General features: G+C 28.1%; 1 protein-coding gene across 1 annotated transcript in view; it reads left to right on the forward strand.

Annotated features, from left to right (window-relative positions):
• Positions 1-414: 414 nt before the first annotated feature.
• The window catches only part of LOC111027555 (neuropeptides capa receptor-like), a 133,816-nt gene continuing 106,385 nt past the window's right edge, over positions 415-27,845 (forward strand). The window contains exon 1 of the mRNA XM_022305958.1: positions 415-727. The gene's annotated coding sequence lies outside the window, so the exon portion shown is untranslated. The remainder of the gene's footprint in view (positions 728-27,845) is intronic.

Raw genomic sequence — 27,845 nt, forward strand, 5'->3', positions numbered from 1 at the left:
CATGCATGCAATATAGTTGCGTGCCTATGTATACAATGTTGTAAGAAAACTATTACTACCCGTCGAAAAGGAATTTTCAGTTATTTGTCACACACGAATAAATGATATCGGAAATATGAAACGCGACGACTAATGACAATAATATATTATTATAATGGATATTAAACAATCACTGGTCGTCGGCATTCCAACTGTATATTATAATACGAGAGATGGTTCACGATCGTTACACAATCGTGCAAATTGATAATTAGACGTTCGGACGCGTAAATAATAATAATAATAATAATAATAATAATAGTACGACGACGACATATCGAGACACGCGCGCATGTGCTCCGTGGGAAGAGCTATTTGGAGGAGAGCCGTAACTTTTTTGGCGCCCGACTGTCGACGGATTCGTTTTTTCGCCGACGGCACGCGTTTAGTCTGTGCCGCGATTACTCCCGTAAACTCGTCTACCGATCGCCCGCGTGTCCTCTCACTCTCTCTCTCTCTCTCTCTCTCTCTGTGCCAAAATGCCTAATAATATTATTATGTAATATTAAAATAATTCTACTTATTCGAACACGACTCGTTTCCGTATTTACGGACATTCAGATGGTTTTTCGATTCGATTTTTCTCGTCCATTTGTATAATATATTATTAATCGCCGTGACATGTAACACCTCCACATTTTCGACGGGATACGATGCTACTGTTTTGCGGTTGAGCAGAAGACACACGGTCAGTACAACGTTCAACGTTTTTTATTCTAATTATTCAATTAGAATAATAATAGAAATAGAAATTAAAACTAGATGCTTTGATATAATATGACTATTAGATGTTCATTTATTATATAATATAATGTGTTATGGCTATTTTTGTTTTAATTAAAATAATACATACATAACACAGTATATTCGACTTGTACCTATAACACACTTTTCCGTTTTCAAAATGTGTTTACAATCCGCTAGTCGCAGACTGGAAGTATAACTTTTTCTATTTAGTCTATAAAATCACATACAGCTTTTAGTAAAATGTTTACATTTGTTTGAACTTAATAAAAAAATGAAATATTAATTATTACTTTATAATATTATTTATTTAGTAGATTTATTTGGCTTCCAAACAAATTTGTTTACTGTAGGTACCTTATTTCTAAAAGATAGCTTCACTTACAATAACGTCCGTCTGTAACAAGGAGGAATGCAATATGGAGTATTACTTTTCTTCAGAACAACTCATTTGTCTATTGCAATAAACCACGTACTTACTTCAAATAAAAGTAATTATTTTAATAAATTGCTGACTATAGTGATCACTATTTAAACAGTTTTTCACAAACACGCTATATATTATTACATGGGTGGTTCATTCGCATTGACTATATTGCTTCCACGTTTAAAAAGATTTACATATTATAACGCGTATAATGAATAAATAAAACGTTATGTCAAGTATAAAATATGACTTAAACTTAAAATATTCAATTCATTAATTATATACGTTAAATCTTCATATCTTCAATAGTATATTAAATTATTAAAAACATAAAAAGATATTTGTACTTATATTTATTGGGTTTTTATTCATTGTTTGATATATAAATTACAATATTCAAATATTTTTGATTTGAATACACCATTTTTAAGTATTTAGAATTCACCAATTAATTATATATAAATATATAAATAGGTATCAGACAAATTTTTTCTAAAAGCGGGGACTAATAAATTACAGGTAATTGTGTGTATTACAATTAAGAAGGTCGTTACCTAATTATTTAAGAATTGTCATTAATTGAACCGGTATTATGTTGTTGTTGTTGTTGTTGTTGTTGTCATGAGTTTGAAAATACTTACAATATAATATACACAAATTTAAAAACATGTAAGTTATTACATTATTATTTCATGTAAAGATTCAAGTGTCATACATTTCAGTTGTCATGCAGTCTAATACTATTAAATATTTTTAAGGACATTTATAATACGTGGTCGAATTTTTTTTTTTTTTTTAAAGTCGACTTGATTAAATATAGGTAATAATATAGTATGATTACGTTTTTTGTTAATATAAACAATTAACTCAAGTACTTTGGGTTCAGTGAAAAAGTTTTCTGCTTTTATAGAAATGCATCAATCCGATGGCTTATTTTGTTTTAATAAATTCGTATACCTATATATAGTTGTATTTATACTGCTTCTGGCTGGTTATCACATTCGTCCAAAACTTTGAAATATCAAAGTTTCAACTACATTGTTATATTATATCGTTATAATATGTGTAATATGTCTATGGGTATCAAGTTTTGTGTTCAACAATTTTGGAGTACTTAAGTACAATATTATAAGAACATGGTTATTAATTTATGTTGCTTTAGGCATTCCATCAATTATTATTAATCAAGTCGCACATATATAATAACGTGATTGCATTAATTAAGTGTATCTCTATGATGAGTCTCACACTTGCATAATGACAAATGTGTATGTGGAGTCTTTAGAATATGTAAACGTGAAAACAAATTGTTTTATAGATTTTAGCTTGAATGTGAAATATATCGTATTATTCTGAAGGATGTATTGGTAAAAAATCTCTTTTGTATACGCCATTTTTTTCAATAATAAATCACCCAATAATTATTTTATTCTCAATCCGCTCAAAAACTAAATAGCACTATTCTCCTAAACTAAAATATCCTATCTCAACCAATAACTTTAAAAACTATAATATATAACTTTATAGGTAGCTTACTAATATTTCAACTATTAACTTAACACAAATTTTTCTTTTTTGAAGACTGTAAGTGCCCATAAAAATTATTTGTTATCTTATAACATATTACTGATCCTTTAATTATAGCTGGGATTTTAGAACGAGTATAATTAAGTACTAAGTTATCGAATTTTGAAATTTAGCCACTACTGACTAAAAATAACCAAATAACTCGATTTCGTAATAATTAATTCATCGATAAACCAATTTCGTTAAAATTTAGTTATTGGCATATTTTAAAGTTTGACTCGATTGTCTCAGTTCTCAAATTATTGGAGTTATTATGACTCTTGGGAATTTTGAATGGTGAACTTTCAATAAGGTATCTACTAAATGGAAGAAATGTTATTATCTTTAAAGGGTTCTGAACGCAACGTCTAAAATATGTTTTTTACTACCCGAAAATCAAGTACATAAAAATTTCACACACCATTGCTGTAAAAGTGTAAGAATTTACTCAGAATAAAAAAATTAAGAAAAATGTTAGTCTACAAAAATAATACAACTTTTATATATCACTTTATACCTTATATATCTACTGTATCCGGTATACCTAAAGCTTAATTTGGGTGTACGAATTTCTTTACAATTATTTTTATGACAATTTATTCACTTTATTATATTCATATAAACAATTAAGTTTTGGGTAGACGCTCGTCTAGTTTGTATTATATGTATTATGTATATTATATGTTTTAAACATTCGTGTTTTAAGTTTTTGCAAGTCACAATATATTGTAGAGCTACACGGAGATTTGATACTTTCCAAGAATTTTGCTTGTTTTAATTATACTACAGTTAAACAAAAGGCATACAATGAATTAATATACCTTAAAATTGGGCAATAAAATAATTTTTATTAGTTTAGCTTCAAATAATTTCAATTGAGATTGTGTAGGTACAAAAAATTAGCATAATTTCGTTAAAATAATCCAACAAATCGTAACAAACTGATACGACTCTAAATGAAAAACTCCAAAAAACGCTTTCGAATTAATTAAAACACGCATTCTTTACAGTCAAAACAGCGATGTGGAAATATTCTACAAATAATACCTACATAGGTATATACAGGATACCAAAATTGCAAAACTTATTATAATTTTAGAATGCAACCATAATATAAATTTTTGGAAACTAATTGTTTTATTCTATTTCAAATGACTTTTTATACATATATATTATAAGGTATGATAATAACAATATATTAAAATGGAAATAAATTAAATTTACTCCAAATTAACAAGATAATTAAAATAACTTCATCTAATTACGTATCTAGATTACATAGTTATAACAAAAGTATTAATATAACGTAGTTATTATTACGTTGTAGTCTGTATACTCATTGTAAAACCAACCACGAAGGTTACCTATAAATATTACCAGAGGTAAATTGTGATTGAATCCCTTTTTTCAAATCAAAGATTTTTCTGAATTACAGAATTCGTATAAGAATATAGATAACCCGCTATAGCTTATCCACGACTGGGTTTTTTTTCATCTTAGACAAACCAAAACATTTGAAATGATAATATTCTACTCTCTTTTATCAACGTGACTTCAATGTGTTACGATAGCATATTTACATAGTACATGCTATATATATTTTTTTTTAATAACATTGACCTCATTACACGAAATATAGATATACGAGTACTAGAGTTTTTGAAGATGTGAAATAGTTCACCAAAATCGTTTCGCTTTGATTTTACAAACGGGTAAACAAATTTAAATTGTAAATGCGAATAGCTGTCATCCATGTTTTAGTTTGTCATATCAATAATATCTGTATCTGTATGACTGTATACACATGTCAACTCACATCTATACCTGTTTATTATTTTCACATATAGGAAGCATAACCTTAAAACGATTTTAAAAAATTGTGTAGGTATATACCTATGTGATGATAAGTCACGATAAATTGCACGGAAAATATCATAAATATCAATATTTTATTTACAGTTGAGTGAATGAGTGATATATATTACACTATTTATAATCATGGGTTCTACGGGAGAAGAGTAGCAGTATAGGAAGTATTTCCCCCCTCTTTGACTTTTTTCTGGGACGAATATCGTAATCATTTTGTGATATTAAATATCAAAAAAAAAAAATTTTCAAATTAAAAATGAAAAACATTTTTTACCGAGTCATTTTCATTAGGTTTGCTTAATTATGAACACCGTGACTAAAAACGTTGTTTTTATAGATTTATGACATGTATAGTGATGGGGCCAAGACCTGTGTCAACCAAGTTTTTATAATTTTAATACAAAAATAAATGTTCATATGTTATATACGCAGCGTTTTTACTTTTTTCAGACTTAAGTCTTTTCAAAATATTGAAGTTAGTTGTTTTTCTGATTTATGCATTTAATGGGGTTTATAAGAATAGTAATAATTTTTACTGTTTAGAACTTTTAGTGTTCAAGTATGTAGTAATAATTCTTTGATACCTGGTTTTATAGTTTTTAATTTATTTTAAATAGAAATATAGAAACTTGAAACATTTAATTTAACCTGAAATTATCAAATACATGGTAACGCATTCATTAATTTAAAATTATGATTATCAATTAAGTCTTAACTAATTATTCACATATAGCTCATAAATAAGTTTTACATCCCCTACCTATATGAAAGAAATCATGTCACAAACAATAGTTTATATCATTAATCGTATAGTGGAACAAAAATTTGAAAAATTAAAATTGTTGCCCCTCCCCTCGATCAACTCTTGCGGACGACCTTGTTTATAATATATTTTGGTTACCTTTATGTTTTAATGCGAAGTGTCTACCTCTATATCTGAATAATTTTATCTACATATATTTTAAACGTTGAATCCATTTAGTCGCGGCCGACCATTAAGGCGTTGCAGGGAATTTATTGTTTGTCCTTGGGATTTAAAAGTAAATCCTTGGAAACCCGGGTACCTTTTTCGTGGTTGTAAATTTCTGAACAGCAGTCGATCGTGCCAAAATGCTTATCTGATTTTATAGAATTGTACGCAACCGACCCGCTACCGTCAGCTAGACAATGTAACTGACAGCGGCGGTCTTCATAAATCGGTTTCAGGGGTTAAGAAAAAAAATCCTAAAAACCATATAATATAAACTTACATTCCTTAAAATGTATCGGCTGTCAGTGACAATGAAATCGCGGTACTGGGTGGTATAAATTGTACGCAAGTGCCGGTATATAAATAGACACTCCGAATAATTTTTGCACGGTTCTCCACAAAAGCTGATTTGGCACCTGCTTGAGATAATTTAATAATGTTTGCCAAAATTACGCAGGCGAGGAAAAAATCATTTCGCTTTTATGTTTTCCGGCCCAATAACCTGTTGTTACCTTCAAACATTGATTGCTGCATAAATATTCCTTAACCGTTAATAAATATTTTACACCGTAACGGATAATATTAATTATTATAGGTGTTTCGTCGCTCATTATTATGCTTGCTGTCAATATAATATACCACGTGCAAAAAATGTTAAATTTTAATCCTATTGAGAATTATTGTATTCCTACATATTAGCTATCTGAAGATTCCTTTTGATTAGAATAATAGAGGTATCTTACAAGATTTTTCGTCACATGGATACACTTTCAGTATTACCCGGGCCTATTCCAAAAGAGGGTGCAGCGGTTGTCACCACGATCTCCCCACTTAAGCAGTATAAAACGCGGACCAGGAAAAATTGTTCATAATAATCGAGTCATAACCAGCTACATTTAAAAAAAACGTCATTACAAAACGGCATACATCATAATATGATATATAATATACAATTTATAATATTATTATGTTTTAATCTCAAAATGTTTACTCTAGCTGGTATGTATATATTATATTATTGATAATTGATAAAGAAAAGTGTATTCTTATAACATATTAATAATATTATTAGGTACATAAGTTTTTTTAAATTAAATTTATTTAAATTTATATCTTTTCAAAGTTTATTTCTGAACTTATATTATTAATGAACATATAACGGCTCCACTATTTTAAAAAAAATATAGTATTGATATTTATTTCTCCTAATGTCAAAAACGTGTATTAATTCAATTTCAAATAATATAATTCAACAATAATAAAATATTTGAATTGCGCTTATGATTAGAGCAGTACCAAAATCATATACGGTCAAGCGTTGATACATCAACGGACATAGTCGTTTATTATTTAATTTGAACGAGTTTTTAACTATAAAACTTACACTTTTAGTGTGGAAACGTACTAAAAAATCACGGTAAGCATGTAATATTATTACATAGTGACAAACACACACACACATACCTATTATATAATATCATGTTTAGGCACTTTTACAGCGAAAAGTTTCGGCTCACCTTGCTCGTGTTAAATTAAGACGCTCATCTGTTGTACCTCTGCGCGCTAGGTAAGACGAATTATAATGATAGTAGTAATAATCACGAGCACGGGATCTTTTTTACTGACTTTTTAACGTCAGTAGCCTCTATTGTAACCGAGTGATATCGTATCGCATTTTCGTGTTGCGCAACACTCACCGGATGAGTCACGAGCGCGTAATTCCTGTCTTTTATTTGCATAACTGTTATTGTTAATTATACACGAATTATAACGTTATACTCCACATAATATTATATTCCTATACACGTTTTATTATGATATTCATTTGCGTGATTAGCGCAGATTTTGAATAATATTAAAATGGCGACGTAGGTCACACAAACGCACCGTTTTATAATTATTTTATTACGGGGTCGTATGGACATAATTTTTTTTTTTTTTTTAATTTAACTCGTGGCTTAACGCGTGCGGTTCAACAAAAAAAAACGTATACTTATACCTACCACACTGATTTTATAATAATAGGTAGGTAGTCGAGTAGTTTCCACGAGTAGTTTCCAGTCTTATTCGACTCACGACATCGGCCCCGTGGTCATAGGCGTTCTCAGGTTTTTTTTTAATTGAGGGGAACTGAAAATTTAATTGCAAAGTTTACCGCGTGGTCGGAGCCGCACCATGGAGTGGGGTGGGCACCTACACCATATAATTAAATCAAGTACAATATATGCACTAAATATCGATAAATGTTATTTTTACTTCTCTTCATATTTAAAACATTTTTGATTTTTTAGACCTGATATCAAGAACTGTTTTGTGATCAGCAATAATATGTATCCATGGATTACCAATATTGATAACCCACCGTTGATTGCACCATTCTTTAAACTGATTAGAGTTGACGAGGACACTGGTATGTCACTACAGTGCAAATTATTTTAAATAATTCGTAAATAATGGGAAATATACTGTCATACAAATGACTGTAGAGCATCTATCAGGGTTCTTCTAAAAAATTTAGCTTTCAGTTTTGCCTTAAGCATTTTTAGTTTGGCAATAGGAATTTGAATTTCAACTTAGTCGATGTAAAATGTATTAAGTTTTTTTCGGGGTTGATAATCAATAAAAAGAATAAGAAAAAAGATAACGAATTAAAAATTAAAATTCATCAATTATCACAAAAAAAAACATAAATATCATTATATTTTGTCATTTTTACAGCTGTGTGTAATATGTGCATGAAAAACCCTCCAATATCAAAAGTTGAAAAGTACCTTATCAGTTATTTTGGGTGGAAAAAAAAAGTTCTTAGGGGAATGGTAGAGATGGAGGGTGATCTACCCCCATATCTCTCCCACGAGAATGCCAATGGCCCCTGTAGTAGTATATTGTTATTATATTAATATTGTTCATAACATCGATTTTGTATAGCTAGAGAGTATTTTAAAACCCTAGGTTTCTACACGTAATGCGTTATATTTTATAAAAAAAATTAAACACTCTTAATATTATAATATTATATTACGTGGCGTCCAATTCATTGTTATAAACTTATAACTATGTGTGATTGTAATTTCTACATTATTTAAAATAATCCCGGGAAACCCATAAATCATTATAATATGACGAAGCCCACCACTGTTGGTCTCCTTTCACTTACACGACTGTTTAATAATGATCTCAATTCTCGCAGTGGTGTATAATTATAATTTATTACGTATGTCATGTACATTTAAACTTCAATCAATTTCGTTTTTCTTTTCTGTCGCGTTTAAACAACGAATACGCCCAAAGCGTCTTATTGCAGCTGCTTATAGTCTATTAGATGCAACTCGCGCCGGTCTTCGTCCTCGCATATTCCTTTGATCCTGCACATGGATTTCGATTTAATATTGATGGCGAAACGTCTTCGAGTACTATAGTGATTTAATTTACTCGTTTTAGTTTTGGATCCGTGTAATTATTTATTTATAAGCCGGTGAGTATCTAAATACATCTACAAGGACCCCACAAATTACGGGAGCTTGAATATTCATCGGTACAATGATGATATCTAAAGGAAGTAATCATTTTTAACGAGTTTCATTAATTATCGAGAAATGCGAAATTACCACGTTTAGGTGTGCAGACAGTGCGCAACATATAATATTATTATATACCAACTATCACGGTAAAAAAGTTCAAACAACTGATGACTATTTTTTTTTCATACTACACACATGAAATCAAAATATGTCGTTGGATTTAAAAATAAATAAATATATATCAGTCAATGACGTGCTGTGTAGACGTCACTGGGTTCAAAATGGGTTCGGTGAAAAAATTATTCGAGATGAATTTGTGTGTACAAAAACGGAAGCCGAAAAGGGTTTGTCGTCGATTTTTTCTGTTCACATTAAACTCGAATCATTTTTCGGGTAAACGTTTCGTTGCGTTTATTCAATCGTATATACATCAAGAAGACCCGAAATCGAAGCGTGTGCTGTAGAGTTTGAAAAAAAAAGTTTTTCCCACGCGTCCATAAAATATAATATTATACGCATTTGTATAATTGTGTATTGGGGTGCCTCTCGAGGATTCACCGATTCAAAGCCCTGTGGTGATGACGTTTACATTTTTTTTGGTGCACGAATGCCCGAGTGCCTGTAGTCCTGTCCTACACTTTGAAGTGAGCAAATAATTCTCGGCACACCCTGCACAGGATAACACTGGAGAGGTGTCAACCCGGATTTATCAATCACGACGCTCTCGATGTAGAAATCTAAGACTGTGATTAAATTTAAAAGTTAATAAAACACATTTGTTTATATTTTAATCGGTCCCATCATGTATTCAGTCCTGAATTTCGATGAAAATAATGTATATATATATATATTATTGTCTGTCGTTTAAACTTACGACGTTCATGTCGGAAATCATACAAATATATATTATTATATTATTATCAAGTGTACAAACTTACATGCGTCTGCAATTTATAATAATATAATATGCACGTAGAAACTTACTCGAGTCTTGTAAAGGAACTTATCATCCCTCTCAGCAATATTATTGATGTATTGTTGTTATTTAACTATTATGTTCACAGTTCACACGGTCGCTTAAATGACGTATAGGTATATAGGTACGAAACCCCCGAGTAATTATTTATAATTTCATACGACGTTTATGAAAATACTTCTATATAATACAGACACCTCCCTTAAACCGTACAGGTACCTACAAAATATTATAATAACCCTGCTCGCTGCTCGTATTAAAACTTTGTGCGTAGGTAGGTACTAGACTTACACTACGGTCGTCGTTAATGAATGGGCAAACTTAAAATAGATAGATTGCTCGTTTCAATATAAATTAGTACCTATTCGTGTAGTTTACATAACACATATGCATACTTTTCAATAATGGCGTAAACAAACTGTGTACGTTATTGAATATATTGCACCACGAGACGCTCGTATAAATCATATTGCAGTATTTGTATACTTTTATTTTTACGTCACGCTAGAAATATGTTCTGAACATTAAAATCTCACAAAGTATAGTGCAGTACCTATGTACAACAACACGGCATACGATGTGCATATTATTATAGGTACCTATTTGTAAAATAACCTATCGTAATTTTCGATATATTTCTATTTATTTACGTCATAATTTATTGGGCGATCTACTATAAATATTTTACAGCAATATTTTTACCTTTCTGTAGAATATTTATCTTTTTTTTCAAAAAATAAATCCTTTAAACGTTTAATGAAAATATAAATTATAATAAGTAATAATTTCTTAGAGCCAATGGTTTCCGGTGGCTAATGTCATTATATATAGTTCAACCAACAATTTTATTGCTTCTACATGAATAATTTCATAAACTCTTAAAAGACGGATGATCGAGTCATAGCTAGTGATTTGGAATTTTTCTTAAAATACGCCACAGTGAATGAACGAGAATTTGAAACTTTCAATTCATTAAAATATATTTGCACTACACAACCATAATTTATAAGTGTATCTTATGGTACATTTTAAAATAAATAAATGTCTTTTCATTTTAAATGACATATTGTTTTTAAATAAAAATAAAACATACCATTTAATATCGAATCATTCTATATGCGGTGTAGTTAATGAGTAAGGTTTATTTGAATTCAAACAGTTTATTTTTTTTATTTGATTCTATTATTTATGATTTATTTTAACTCGACAATGCCGATTGTATGTTTAAGCGTGTCAATCAAATCGTTGGGTGTGTTATTTCATTTAAGAAATGTGTGCTTTCAGAATAAAATATCAAGGAAACATATAATATTTGCGATTTGCCTACAAAGATAGACGACGAACAACAATAATATTATAAGCATTGTATTTTATGAAAAATATTCCCTTGTGATACTTTTTAGCCACCTGTAAACAGGAGACTGATATACGTCAAAAGTTTTTCTCCATTTGATTGATCGAAACATATATTTTAAGAAAATGTCAGATTAGTTTTGGTTTGTTATTTTTTTTTTGAAATAAAACTGTTAAATGATGACTGGGTCAAGGACGACATTTAACGTTCAATCCATCATGGACCGGACCTGTGGCATGTTTGAGTTTAGAAACAATTCTTTAGATCCTCTTAATACGATAAAGTTGTTTTATGTATAAAAGGGAGGGGGACAAGTGTCACTTTCAAAAAACATATTATTCAAACATTTCAATTTGGAAATAATTTGATGGCTATAATAATAGATATGCGGAAAGTTTTGAAGACAACAAGTCAGTGTCATATTTAGGATTTTCTCATGGGACGGTGAGGGGATATGAAACTATTATAATATATACACACAAAAAACACACATGTTATAAGTTTTGAACGCCAAAGTTCAAAAAATGAATACTAAAAATAAAACTCCAAGTGCAAAATACTATACAAACAAAGATTGGGTTCAAAACAAAAACAATTTTAGTATGGAACTAATTCAACTAAATGTCAATTATTACAGACACGAACATTGTGTTTTTCACAAATATTAATAATGTTATAATATTGTGTACAATTTTATGATATATATTTAATATCTACTAAATAAATATCGCAATCATCTTTATAATAGAATGAAAATAATTTTAATATTTTGACAGAACAATTATAAATAATAATAATAATAATAATAATAATATTATTATTATAATAAATATTTGTGTGATATCAATATCTTTGTTTCCATCTTTCACGCCAAGTATTGTCTTGTAACTATCAAAATAATTATTTTTTCGCTATATTGATGTTGAATTCATATGAATGTTAAAAATTTACAAGAAATATAACATTACAAAACTTTAACAATGAAATGTTAACAAAACAATAAGTGATAAATCACGAGAAAAATTATAAATATTTTATTTTAAGAATACCTACCGATTATAATAACGACTAACTCTTCCTCCCGTGTAAGTTTTTTATCTGAAAATAAGACTAAGGATTCATTGAATACAACATTATTCAAATTTGTACTTAAAATCAAGTATCGAACTATACCTACACTTATAATAAAAAAACATAATAATTCATAAAGAATAATAACATTATATTTGTATCACTATTCAGTAGTTGCGTTACCCTGGCACCCTTATGTCAGAATTTTCCACTATAAATAGTCGACTCGTCATACATTATTGTTGGAAATCTATTTTAAATTGTCAATTTACTCCATTCAACGATCAAAATAAACTGGTTATTGTTATGTTAGGGTAACTTTACAGCAATTTATTAAGACAGTTGTTGATGTAAGTTTTTGTAGGATGTATTACGAGAAAAAAAGAAAGAATAATATACTATATAATATGATGAAACAAAATTTAATTGAATTTAATTTTATAATGTCAATCAATAAAAATATTGTATACCACTTTATACCTACCTAAGTTTTATAACCACGAAACAGTAAATTAGGAAAGCTAATAACTATCAAACTATCACAGGTACGTAATTGTATATTATAGACTACTATAGCCTATAGCCATTTAGGTATTTAAACAGAGCTCCAAAGTGTATAAAGTAGTACGAAAATCAACTATAGATTCATTGTTGAAGCTTTGATTAAAAACCAAAAATGTACATTGAGGTACTTATCTAACTATAACACTTCATTTGAATGTGGTTAATGAGCTAGTGCTTATTGGGTGTACTTACCACTGTTTTGGTTAAGTTACTAAGTGTGGTTCAAGTGGGTTTTACTGTCGAAATTCTATATAAGTATATTATAATTGAAAGCAATACATCATTATTTTGTTTGTTAAAGAAAAACTAAATCGACGTAGACTTATTTAGTGATGAATAAATCAAATTTCATGTTATAAACTTTCTAAAGTTATCGAAACAAATGATTAAACAAAAGTTGAGACTTTCCTGAGAAAAATCAACGTTGGAGAAAATTAAAACAATTAATATTCATTTTGAAAAAGAACGAGCAATTCTTAACAATAATAATTCCAAAAACACTTTTTATAATAGTTTATTCCTTTTAGTATCAGTGATCGATCCATACGAACATATTATTATAAAAACTACAATCTTAAAATATTACTTGAGACATTATGATTGGAATCAAATTCAATCGGAATGATTATTAAATTTCACTTTAGACCTACATTACAAACATGCTATAAAATATATTACATTAGTGCTTATAAAAACCAGATTATTTAAATATAAATGCAATTGTATCTTATGTAAGGTAAACTTGTGTTAAAGTGTATCTTGATGTATTTATGGAGGTGTTTATATCTCGAAAGAACTTTCCTCGATTCCAAGTATTCAATTTTTTTCTAGGTTTATATTACATTCGATGTGGTAGTTTAAAAACTTTTATTATTTGCATAATTAAAATATTATGTATTATTTAAATTTTACAAATTAGTTCAAACGACAAATTGCAAAACTAAGAATCTACCTGTTGCTTTTAGTTTGTGTTCCTTAAGTTCCTTATGTTTTATTGAAATATCTCTTCTGATAATGATAATATGTTCTCATTTATATTCTTATATAACTAGATTTCTGGAAGAAAAGCATAAAATTGTATACATTTACTTCTTAATTTGTGTTTTTAAAATGGTTTTATTTTCAGTTAAAAATCTTTAAGTTTTCATAAAAAAATATTTTATGAGTTATTGAAATTAATAACTATCATTATTTTTATTGTATATGAATTATTAATTAATATATATATGAAACGTTATAAAAAAAGAAAACTAAATCTGTTTATAGTGTATTATATACATTTTTGCCATAATAATAATTGTACTGTTACATAGTACTATGGTTTTTTATTGTATCATCAAATTATTGTATTAAAAAGCCGCAAGTCATAAACTTTTTTAAATAATGCTATTAAAGTAATTTATTTTCCTTATAGCTATATGGTAAGTTAAATTAATTTTCGTCAAAAATTACATTTTAAAAATGTAATTGTGTATAAAAATATAATGATTATGTTAAAAGTTTCAATTGCTCAGAAATAATATTTTTAAATTATAACAACATAACAAAAACAATTATTCTTCGTATAAATATATAATTTAGTCCAAATTTGAATAATAATTGTCTGTTTAAGATAATAGAACATATTTATTTTTACATTTTTCGGTTACAGTATGAGCTACTGAGAGGTCTCTAGTATTACGTTTTCAGGGATTATACAGTTAATAATTAAAATATATTACATTTTTAACTACAACAATTTTCAGAAATTGTATGAATGTCATACAATTTGAACTTCAAATGCTTATCAAAAAAATCACTACAGGTACGTATTTAATATTTACAAACGTATGATAACAAATTTTGAGGTGGGTATCTTGAATTACATTTTAAACTTTTTAACGACAGAAAAATAAATTAACAATTGCGCATGCCCACAAATAGCTGAAAAAGAGTCCAAATATTTTATCATGTATATGTTTATGCATGCTAATATAAATATTTGTTGAAAATGTCAATATTTATAGTTATTCGTTTTTGACTTACAGCAAAGACAAAATCGATTTTGTCGAAAACTTAATTTTTTTATTATTTCTGATTATTTTGAAAAATACTGGGAACTTTAGTTTTACTTTTGGCCCCTCCCCTGTTTTATGAATTTACTAAATCGAACTATTTACCAGAGAGCACCCACAAAGTTGAAAACCAAAATATTTTGTTTTAATAAAAAAGCTTATTCGCGTACACAAACAAAAAATAAACATCATAGTAAAATACTAAAATTAATACTTTTATCGGTTCGCTCACAATTTAAAAAAAAGTTTCAATAATTGTTGTGCAAAGACATTCCCATTTTTTCTTCTATATATTTTTGGTTTCATTTTTAGTTTTCAAAACAAAAATGTAGCCGAAAAATATTTGAACGTTAATAATTCACGATTTGAAATGACTTTTATTTTAAACATTTTTCTCTGTCTATTCAACTTCTTAATATTGTATACATATATTTAATATATTTACTTGCTTTCTTTTCCTTGTCGCGCCGTTTATTCAGTGAATTTTCATTTCAACCGTTTTAGAGATTGCAAAAGTAACTTTCGCACTACTCAAGTACAGACATTCGGTATATATACACGGGATAATGGTACTTGAATAAACTACAAATAAAATGCCTTGTTAAAATATTGCATTATTTCTAAGGGCTTTACATTTACATTTACATTATACATATACATTTACGCAAATACATGCCGACTATTTTCATTTAAATATGTTGTCTACGAAATTTCAGTTTTTTTGTTTACATTTTAAAATATTAATAAGATACCAAACTAGTTCAAAAATGTATTTGATACCCGCTCTAAGTGTAGTTGTCAATAATATAGTATAATATATAAGGATTATAGATTATTTTTGCATCATTAACTGAGGTAACTAAAAATGAGTCTAATTTTATATGGATGAACAACTTTTTTTACATTATTTTTAAGTTTTAAAATTTGTGATGTTTCATTTTAATAAACATATAATATAATACATTATAATATGTATGTTGCACGAAAATGTTAAATAATAGTAACGAGCCGTTCAAATATTACAGTACAGATAAGATAGTATTTTTTAAATACATCTTTTTACAGTCGTAAAACATTTAAAACAAATATCTACTGACGAGCGCGTTTCGTACGTAACCATATTTTCACCCACAAGACAGTACCTATAGTTTGGTATCTGTTCGCTTTAAAACAAAGTTGTTTATATGAGTATTCATCAAAATTAAAAAATTAACTTTTATTCTCATTTTTAAAAATTTATTTTTTTATTTTTATAATTTACAATAAGGTACTCTTAGCTTTCGCTATCTATACCTAAAGATGCAGGAATGCAGGAATGGTAATACATTTTGGCGTGTTTAACGCGATGATTAAATTATTGCGATTTTAAGTTAGGTGATAACAATAGTTAGAGGTTTAAGTTAGAATGTTTCTTGAGGAATTAGGTCATGCTGTCCTCCTTGGAGGCGGCGTTATGGAGGTGGTCTGATGTTGATGTGGTAGATCATTGAGACTGTTGGCTTTTCATTCTCATAATATAATATACATTCTGTGAATAATAAATACAGATAATATGTTTTATTTTCGTCTAAATCGATGTAAATATTAGATACCCATACGTTATAATTCAGTGTTTCGTCGTGTTTGTTTTAACATATTATAAAACATTTTTTCGATTTGTGATATTGTTAAAATATGATTTTACTAGAAACTAGAACTTTAAATGAATATTCTATCATAATTATTAAAATAAATAATATTTTAGCTTATCTGATCTCCAAAAAAAAAAAAAAAACTAAAACTGGTAAAATTGTTGTTCCTAAAAAATATTATGCAATGGTAGGTGACAAATACAGATAGAGTTGATTAATGTAGGTAATTATTATAAAATATATTGGATTATTGATATTCATTATAACTTATAAGTACTCAATTAATATAGTTTTGTGAGTTTTAATACGATTTAAGACAGGGAATGAGCAGAATTGGAGTGTACACCTATTATTATGGTGGCAGGTGGATGTGTTGTACAAGGACAAACAGGCTTAGATATCTAGTATGTGCTAACATATATAACATATTATACTATCGTACAGCGAAATTGTTTTTTAATATAATAACGGCAATTTCTAATATAATATCATCATGGTACCTACCTAAATAGGCAAACGTGTGTGTGTTTATATAATAAGTAATTCTATAACGATAATAATAACGTCACGCGGTGTTTGTACCTGCAGACTACGGAATTGATGATATTATTAACATCAAATGTAACAACAGAAAACCCCAAAGCGTATTTTCCATGGGAAATTTTTGATACAAATTCTGAAATAAATTGTAAAAATAGGTATAAATTGTGTTACACTCAATGGCAAAAGAAAAATGTGGGATTTCGAACATTATTGTGGTGCCAGGAAAACCTACCTCAGGTGGATGCGTTGTACGAGGATAAACACGGTTAGATATCCAGCAGTATACATACACCTATCGTATATATTTATAACATATTATACTGCCGTCCAATGAAATTGTTTTTACACAATATATATAGTATAACATCGTGGTGCATACCTAAATCGGTAAACGTGTGTGTGTGTGTGTGTGTTTATAACAAAATATATGTAATTCTATAACGATGATAATAACATCACGCGGTGTTTGCACCTGACTGTCGAATTGATTATATTACTATCAAATCTTATAGCAGAAAACTGAAAAGCGTATGTACGCCTTGCGTAGCGTAGATACTAGATACGTGACACGGCCTATAAACAGCGGCCGTTCCTGCGGGTCCCTCGTCGACGTTATTTTACGGAAAATAATATAATAGAGGAACAAGAGAAACATAAAATAATACCTATTATAAATGCCATTGAAATTCCGTTTGTGTGCCTTGCTAGTAAAGAGATTCACAATTATTAGAACAATGAATAATAATATTAATGTTCCGAGCATACTTGTTCGTGACTCGAAGCAAGGATGATATTGTCGTGATAATAGTAATGCGCTCATATGATAATATTAGATAGTGCGCAATGTAGCATAAGTTCTACTTACTCATTTTCGAGCATGTTAATAATGATTTAGGTACCTACTTATAGTTATTTTTTTCAACAAAATTTAAACGGGGTACACAATTGTATTTCCGTTCAAAGAAATCGTTAAAATGTAGTTTTCAATTTTGATTTAGGTACACACATAAGAAAATACGTGAACATTTTTAATATGAACAAATATCGAATAAATATTTACATTTTTTTATGATCCCTTTTACACGTTTTATACTTCTGGAAAGGATTTTTTACTGTTATTATTTTATAGACATATTTTATTCTAAATATAAATGTGAGTCAATGGTTTTATTTCAGACTATATATTTAGGTAGTTATAAGCTTTAGTAGTTTACCGCATATAGTTATAGTTACCGTTGCAACTCCACCAGTCACACAACACTTGATTTAATTAACAACATGACTATGTCAAAACAGTCCCTTATTATTTGCAATATTTAGCTAATCGTCAGCAAACTGAATATTGTAAGCTCTGTGGCTAAAATAACTTAAAAAACTAAAATACTTTACCTAGCAAATGGCATAAACATAGGTTAAACGAAAATATTATTCGATAATATGATAAACAAATAATGTGAATAATAAATACGTTGGTTGTTTTGAACAATTAGTAAAAACGGTATTGGTCGAAGTATTATTCATACCTAGTTAATTAATGAATACATAAATTAATCCTTAATTGTTACGTAAGATTACGAAATTAATAATAAAATATTTAAAACAAAAATATAATAATGCATAGTGTCTGTCTACATTACAATACCATTTTTTTACGTACAACTCTTGTTGTTAATCTTATTGATAATTTCTCTTTTTTAAGTACTTTTTTTCCTCTTAACGTTGGTTCGTCTGTTTGATTTTATACATATATTTATATTTTAAGGTGTTCGTCTCATTTAAGTAGGTAACTAGCTGTTAAATATTTTTATATTCTGGAATTTTCGAGTTATAATAATGATGTAAATTTTATTTCATATTTTTAATAGAAAAAAATTATATGAAGTAAGCATTTATAAATATTGTGCACGGCAGTTGCAATCTGGTTATCTCTTGCTTTTATAAATATTATTAAAATAACATTACATAATAATAATTTTTTAATATATTTTGTTTTATTATGTACAAACTTTACTACAATTAAATATAAAATTAGGGAGAATAATATTATAATAAAATATTTTCATGTAAAAAACAATTTAAAAAAATAAGTAACACAATCATTATTATATGTGTACCTACTAATTGTATGGTTTATATTTTTCTTATAGAATATTCATTTTCTCTAAATACTTGCTGATATAATAACATTTTATTTCTAAAAACTCTGTGTATAGATTTATGTTCATTTCTGTTTTCATAACTTTGAGCTCAATAATAGGTTTTTCAGTTCTAGAACAAACGGAAGAAACAATATTATTTGTGGGAAAATTTAATAATTTAACCTTTTTAAATCATACTATATGTTATCAGCATATGTATCGATTTAAAGTAGACAAGACATTTGAAATTTTTTGACCATCCTCATAAAAATATTTGACGAATACAATGTCTTCAAGTATGTACAAAACTGCAAATAAGCTTCAATAACATTTATAACTGAAACAGAAGTAGAGAGTGGATTCAATTTCTTAGATATTTCGACTAAAATATTGAACGAAAAAATAAATAAATTGTAATATGTACGTATGGGAAGTAAACCCATGTTTATACATACGCTTTATAATACTTATATATCTTAAATAACTAGAATCATTTATATCAACATAACATAAACTCTTGAAATAGCATAGTATTTAATAATATGTTCACAGTTATAAATATATATAAGGTACACATTTGGTAGGTACTACAATACGACGTTCAAACGTGCCATTAAAATCATAGATAATAGAAAAATGGTTAGACTATTCGAATATATATAACGTAGCTAGGTGTATTAATGTGGAACGGAGATTGGTGGCCTTTCACTCACTCACGCGCAGCAGGGTTTTTGTTAGGCTATGTTCAAATAAAATAAATCAAAATATTGGAACAATCAACGTGACTCCTATAAGCTCATTATTTCATTGTCTACGTTTAAAATAGTTTTAAATACCCACCTCCATTTTCACACTTTTATGGTAAATAGATTTCTATATTTGTGTGCGTGTACTTACAAATAAAAATATAAAAACCATTGTAGGTACTTATACATTATAAGTGCTTGAATTGATGAAGGATGTGGTAGGATAGAATTTCTCTACTTTACAAAAAAATATATATGTGTATCACTTCTAACTTTATCCTTATCAATAACACCTTTTATGGTTTAAATATTAATGTACGCAAAATGTTTACACTTTTTCAATTCCCATTATAATTATTTCCCAAATAAATCACTGTTTATAACTGTTTTAACATTATCATATGTAATCGTCGTAGTCAGTAGTATTCTGGCAAAAAAATATTTGGAAAAAACTAAAAAACAACAGTCAGTTTAAAGAGTAATTTATTAAACAATAAACTCAAAAAAATGTTATTGACAATAAATGTTTTTAAACAAGTTAAAAGATTAGAAACATTAACTATTTATTAAAAACGGAATATATTGAAACTTTCGAAGACAAAAATATATAACAGTCATATTCGTTCTTCCACAAATTATATAAAGAACGTCAAAAGTTTGAAAAAAATACGCCGTGAAATACCTTTTGAAGATCCAACTATGACGAAATATAAACAGAAAAACACAATAATAATAATAAGCATTCTACCAAAACAGGATGATAATCTAAACTTTGAACATGACATATTATAATCATATATAGGCCAAACTAAGGGAAACTTAATAGGCATTTTGTTTGAGAAACATAATATATTCTGACGAGGTCATTCGGAAATTGTCTGATATAAAAGGATAATGTATGCAAGCGGTAATGGTCAGCATAAGTTTGGCACTGCAGATGCTGTCAACACACGATTGTAGAAATACGAAATATTGTTAAGATGAGAAACTACCATGTCTACTTGTATTTTCGGGATTTTATTTAGATAAAAATATAATATATTCACTACAGTTCACAAGTAATTACTCGATTTAAGAACATTTATAGATATTTATAATTAAATTTAAATTTAAATCTTTAATAAAAGGTAGGTACTCTTCAACTGTTTTTGTTTGGAAAAAGTTTTTAGCACGAAAACTGCCAGAAAAATATTTACACTGTATACAAAGATTATGACGTTATACTTATACTTTTTTAAAGTCATAATATACTTTCGAAAAACTAATTTAAGTAATCGCATTCAACGAGTTATTTTCCCGGATTAACGGTCGTTTTGGCCAAGTTCAAATGCTTGAAAAAAAATTTTCAATTTAAATACTCCGATTAAATGTATTTGATAAATGTATTGGAATATATGAAAAGAATCAGTAAATAATGCTGAAACATTCATTATTAGTTCAAACACCATAAAACTTTGAACGTGAATATTATTTGTATTGTCATTGACCGTTGTACAACACAAATATATTTAATACCTACCTATAATTATTATAATATATTTTTTTTTTTCGAATACGGGGGGGGTTAAGTACTTCAATCATTTCTGTTTGACCTTTTTTGAATTCAAGTAGAATAATAATCATATAATATTTTCGAAAATTTGACTTGATTCGAGAGACTCGATGGGACTCGAGTATCGTTATTATAATACTAAATAATGTCGTAGGTGGTAGTTGATTTGGGATAAAACGACTGTTACAAGGGTTGGTTTTGACATAGCTTATCACAATTGTTATAAAACCCATTGCTTACCCACAACTTACAATAGATTACAATTTCTAAACACTCTATTAAAATATTCAAACAAATCAGATTTAATCAAATAATAGCTTGTCATTAGTTGGTATTTATATATAATTACACTTTCAGTGAGGTATATTCATTTGCACGAGAGTCATTATAATTTATTAATTTTATTAAATGGTTAGTGCCGATTACAATATCAGAATACAATATCATGGTAGTGTACAAATATTATGAACGTTTATATGTATAATATATTTCAAACAATGGTTAAACAATGATCAAAAGACATATTATTAAATATTCATAAAAATATAAATAGTTACACTTGATAATTGATAATACATCAATATTATAATTTTATTATTTACGAATTGCCTACCGGCATGCATACATAGGATAGGTATATATAAATACATTATGGATGCATTGACACCACAATTAGTATATTGGAATGGCACATAAAAATTATTTACAAACCTAAGGGAAGGTACCAATGTCCTATAACTAGAAACTGAAAAACCAAATATTTTGAACGAAGATCTGGAAAATAATCATATCCATTAAGCAATGTAGATGTCTAGCCTTTCAATCTTATAATATCCAAAGATTTGACTTTTTAAAAAAAGACAATAATCGTGGGTGTTGAGAGGAGTAAAGTTGACGTTCATACGACAACTGTGTTCCACTACTATTCCTCCTACCCCTAAAAAAAAACCCAGATAAGTGTCAACTTGACTGATTGTGTCAAACCTACTGTGCTCGGTGCGAAAACTTCACAACTTTAGTCAATCACCGATTGCATGAATGATAAAGCGTCGCAATGCGATGGGAAGCTTAGTCTTTACAATCACAATACTGAGCTAAAATCAATAAAACCTAGCATCATATCAGGCTCGTAACATGAGGATTCAACACCTCCCTACAACATGTGGATAATTTCTGTATAATGATTAAGATACTTTAAAGTATTTTTTTTTCTATGATGAATCCCTACTCCTTCCACTTCATATTGAAGTCCCGTCTACGACACTTCAGTATGCAAATATATTAATACTTGACAATATACTAATAATTAAACATACTAGTTTCATACGATTTACGTTTGATTATAAAAACTTTGTCAAAAGAAAGTACCGGCTATATGCCTATATCATAAAATAACAAACGTATGATTTTGGTGATAATATAAAAAAAGTATAAACAATTATGATTTTAACGGAACTGCAATCGATTGATTTTTGATCATCAATCATCAGGCTTCACTATATGTAGTATGTGCATTTTACATTTTGCAACTTTCAAATATAACTTAGTTATATTGGTGTGTTGAGTGTTGACATTAATCCCAGAATGCCCTATGCCTGTAGTTGTAATCGTTTAATAAAACTATCGATGGTGGTACCTGTCTTGCATTACGCCTTTATGAAGCGATTTGTGTATTACTAGGGTGTTGCGTAGCTCTTATAATGTAAATAATATATAACATAACAAGGCTACAACGGTTTGTACCTGTTTAACCAAAAGGAAAAGGAGAAGAAAATAGAAATCTCGAGAGAAGATTCGACGGCAGCCAGGTATAATTTACTGAGCGTATTTATATACACGTGCGTACTCCGAAATCATGGGAATTGAGCAGTATTATCCGTCTTGCATCAATCAACGTCATCGCAAAGTTTTTTTCTGCTTTTATTTATTTCGTTATAAATGGAGGGACCGATCAGATAATATATAAAAGTTTTTGTCAGACGAACGAATCCATTGATATCGAAATTTTAAAGTATTATATTTCATTTTCATATATCGACGATTCTCCTCATATACTGCGGCTGCTTTTATATATAATATGGTAAGGCGCCTCGCCGTACATGTGTCGTGACAATGGTTTATGTAAATCGATTACCTCCCTTCCTCGTGTACATAATATCTCGACACGATCCACTTATCCCACGATATCCAAAGCCGAACACTCCTGTGCCTACATACTATATATATTTAATTAATCTCACTAGCTATGGATCTATTATTGCAGCGTTCGGCGTCCTTGCAGAACGAAATTGGTATATTTGCTTTTGGCCCGAAAACAATTGTACTAATTACAAGAAATGTTGCTCCGACGGTTTTATAATAAATTGTGGTACACACATATTGTACAACAACTAGGTAGGTATATAATTCCGGTTAATTTTTCATTCAAATAATTGAAAATAAACCTAGAACTAACAGCTATTATATCGAATGATAGCAAACGTCAACTCCACATGCTAATTTCTCACGGTTTTCCGCTTCTTATTTTTAACGCATGATATGCGAATGCAAAATACAGTACCAATTTCTAAGGTTTGACAAAAGTAAATAAATATGTATACATGCGTTTCAAATAACAACGTTCAGCGGTGTTTTCATTTGTACAAAGGTTAAGTGTAATAGTTCCCAAGTAGTAATAAATTTAATCAATTTGAAACACAGCATAATTAAAGTACACTTAACTTAACTGGTTCTGGAATGGGTAGTAATAATATAATTAATATATTATTATTATGGAACTATAAGACCTTATTTTGTTAATAATGCAATTTCGGTATAGTTAAATTAAATATTCACACTTAAACGAATTACACCACGGTAGACTTGGGTATTTAAAACAAAAGCAAACTGTAAATTAAAGTCTTTTTACTTTACCATAATTGTTTCACAAGTAAATTGATTTTTTTATATTTGAATAGTTAAATGATTGATGTTATAATCAATATAAATTATTAATTTTGAATACTTTTATTCTTTAAAAAAATATACATTATTTTAAAATATTATTATTTATGTATAGTCGTATATTGTATTTAGGGGTTAGGAAAACTGATTAATCACATTACGAGAGCATTTTATATTTTATCGTGTCTAAGGTCAAAATCGTAACGACTACAGTCTACAACTACTGACCCCATGAAACTTAGAAGGTATTGTTTCGCTACATTTACACTGGTCCTTGGGCGGTTATCACCTAACAACATAACACCGTAACATTCCCATTTTACACGAACAAACATTTTTCTTGTTATAGTAGGTAATACATTTTATATTCTGGAATCGTTCCAATATTTTATAGTTTACTGCAAAAATATATCCAACGTCTAGTTTAAACGCCTGAACTTAAATTTCAAACTAGTAGACGACCAGCTAATATACTATAGGTATATTTAAATTTTAAAATAACTATTTTATGTACATATAGCGTATTTTATTTAAATATAAACATGGAATATAAATATTTCAGCAAAAATATTTTTTAATTTAAAAGTAAATTTAAGAGAAATTGGTGGATACTAAAATGAAAATTCTGGACCAATTCTTTCAAAAAAACATTGTTCATTTCAGTGTTTCCATGTAAAACTAATATTCTTTTAATCAACAACACTTATTACTAGGGCTCGGATTTATATGTAAATACATATTTTTACTGTGAATTGATAAATTAATTTAGGTAAATGAAAAATTAGTTTCAAGGGATTTCCAATAAAATGAACTATATTTTATTTTACATATTTTTACATATTTTGCCATAAGTACATGTTTTTACATATTTCTCAATAATTCCATTTTTAATACATATTTCGATAATTTGTTCATTTACGATTTATTATTTATTAATACAGACTTGCCCATGTTTAAAAAAGTACAAAATAATACTGTAGAACTTTCTCCTTCAGACATAGTCAACGTGCAATATTGTCCTATAACATCAGTCGAAGTTGAGAGATCTTTCAGTCGATATAGATCAATTTTACGACATAATCGGCGATCTTTCGAATTCGAAAATTTAAAAATGCATGTCATTATTCATTGTAACCATAATAATTAGATAGTTAGATAAATAATTTTTTTTATTACATTTCATTTTAATTAATAATAATATTTTTTTTTTTGATAATACATATTATAAATTTTTTAGCACATATTTATGTACATATTTTTGCTGCATAAATACATACTCTGGTTAAATAAATACATATAAATCCGAGCCCTACTTATTACTATAGACAAATTCAAAAATCCCTATTTTTCTAGCATATTTTATTAGTAACCTTTTTTTCTTTCTAAAAAATGTACTGACATTTACCAATTATAAATTAAGACAAATACAGTTTTATCTTAATTAAAAATCAACAGGTATAATTATTTAATTTATCGTGCCCTGATCACTGGAAGCCTTTATATTGTCATAGGTATTTCATTATTTTTAGTAATAACTTGTTTAACGTCAAACCCAAGTCAAATATCTCTGCATTTTAATCCCTTCTATAGCAAAAACATAAAATTGCTGCAAGTTAATTATTCAAAGTTGCTTGCAAAAAATTGATCTATTTGAATTAGAGAACAATAATATGTGATGACAATATAAAAAATTTAAGTTGTATTGTGCATTTGCACATCAAGGGAGTAAACAATTTCAAAATTGGTTTACAAAATATGTTTTTTATTGGGTATCTTTTTCAAAAATCCTATCTTAATCTATGGTCATCAGGTTGTGATATATTGTGTTACTATTTAAGTGAAACACACGATGTATATATTTCTTTAATATTTTCCCATCACATTCGTCGTAAAATAAACATCTACCTAATAATTATTTTTTGTCTTTTTCAGTTGTCAAAGCAACTTGAAATAATTTGGAGAGTATAGGCGTAGTCGTAATGTAGGTACATAATATTATGGTATTCAAATAATTTAATATGTACGAGTTCACTCTACGCATATTGATTTTATGTAAGTCTTATAAAAAATGTCAATATTTTATACTATAAAAAAATATACTTTTTTATTTTGAGATCGATTAGAATAGTATAATTTATTGTTAAGGGCTGTCATTTTTAGAGAAAATTAAGTAGGGGATGAAATATGTCAACACAAACTAGTGAAATGATGGCATCACATTCGGTTTACTCTCATCTCCTCATTTCGACCACTTGTACCGTGATCTTTCCATTTTCCCGACAGCATCTACACTTATCTTCAACCCAAACTATTTTTCTTCTGACTTTCTTTTTCATGTGCTCACACCGACTCTCTCAATGTATTATTCTGTATATTTCATCACAAAAATAATCTTGCTTGAATTTATTTATGTTTTCTTACTCTTTATCTTAACTTTGTATCCGGTCTCGTTCTATATTACGCTCTATAAAAATAATTTCAAGCTACATTAATTTTTCCATCCAATAAATTCATATTTTTTTAACACTCGTGCTCAGTTTTTAAATTGAATACATATTATAACCAAATAGTAAATAGTATAGATGTTGGAGAGTGTAATACATTTTACAATCTATACATAAAGTAATGCAAGAGTACAAAAATATTTATTATTATATTTAATATTCATTGCGTAAAGTGACTCAAGTATGTTTGCATACAAGTCGCGAAACTATAACGTTGATGGATTTCACCTAATAAATATTCACACAATCACACCATTATTTGAAAATTTGAAAATGTTAGATAAATAATAATAATATGTTACCTGAAATATGAAGTCGCTTCGTTTAAAAATGAATGTTGTTTCGTAATTTCAAATTATTGTTATAAGAAAATAAACACGGACGTTAATCTGTTATGTGACCTGTGTGATCTAGTTTTGATTTTGAGAGTAGATTTATACTTAATTTATTAGATTATTACTCGTTACTAATGAATGTATTAGATTTAAATTCATTTAAGAACTATTGTTTACCAAAAACAATTCTGAATAAAAGAGTTGAGTCATCATTTATTTCTGAACATAGTTTATACTATATTCTATTTATATTTCGTATCTGTACCTGATTCTGAATTTGATAGGTTGAACTAAAATT

This window comes from Myzus persicae, unplaced genomic scaffold (genome assembly GCF_001856785.1).
Source record: "Myzus persicae strain clone G006 unplaced genomic scaffold, MPER_G0061.0, whole genome shotgun sequence".
Classification (NCBI taxonomy): Eukaryota; Metazoa; Arthropoda; class Insecta; order Hemiptera; family Aphididae; genus Myzus; species Myzus persicae.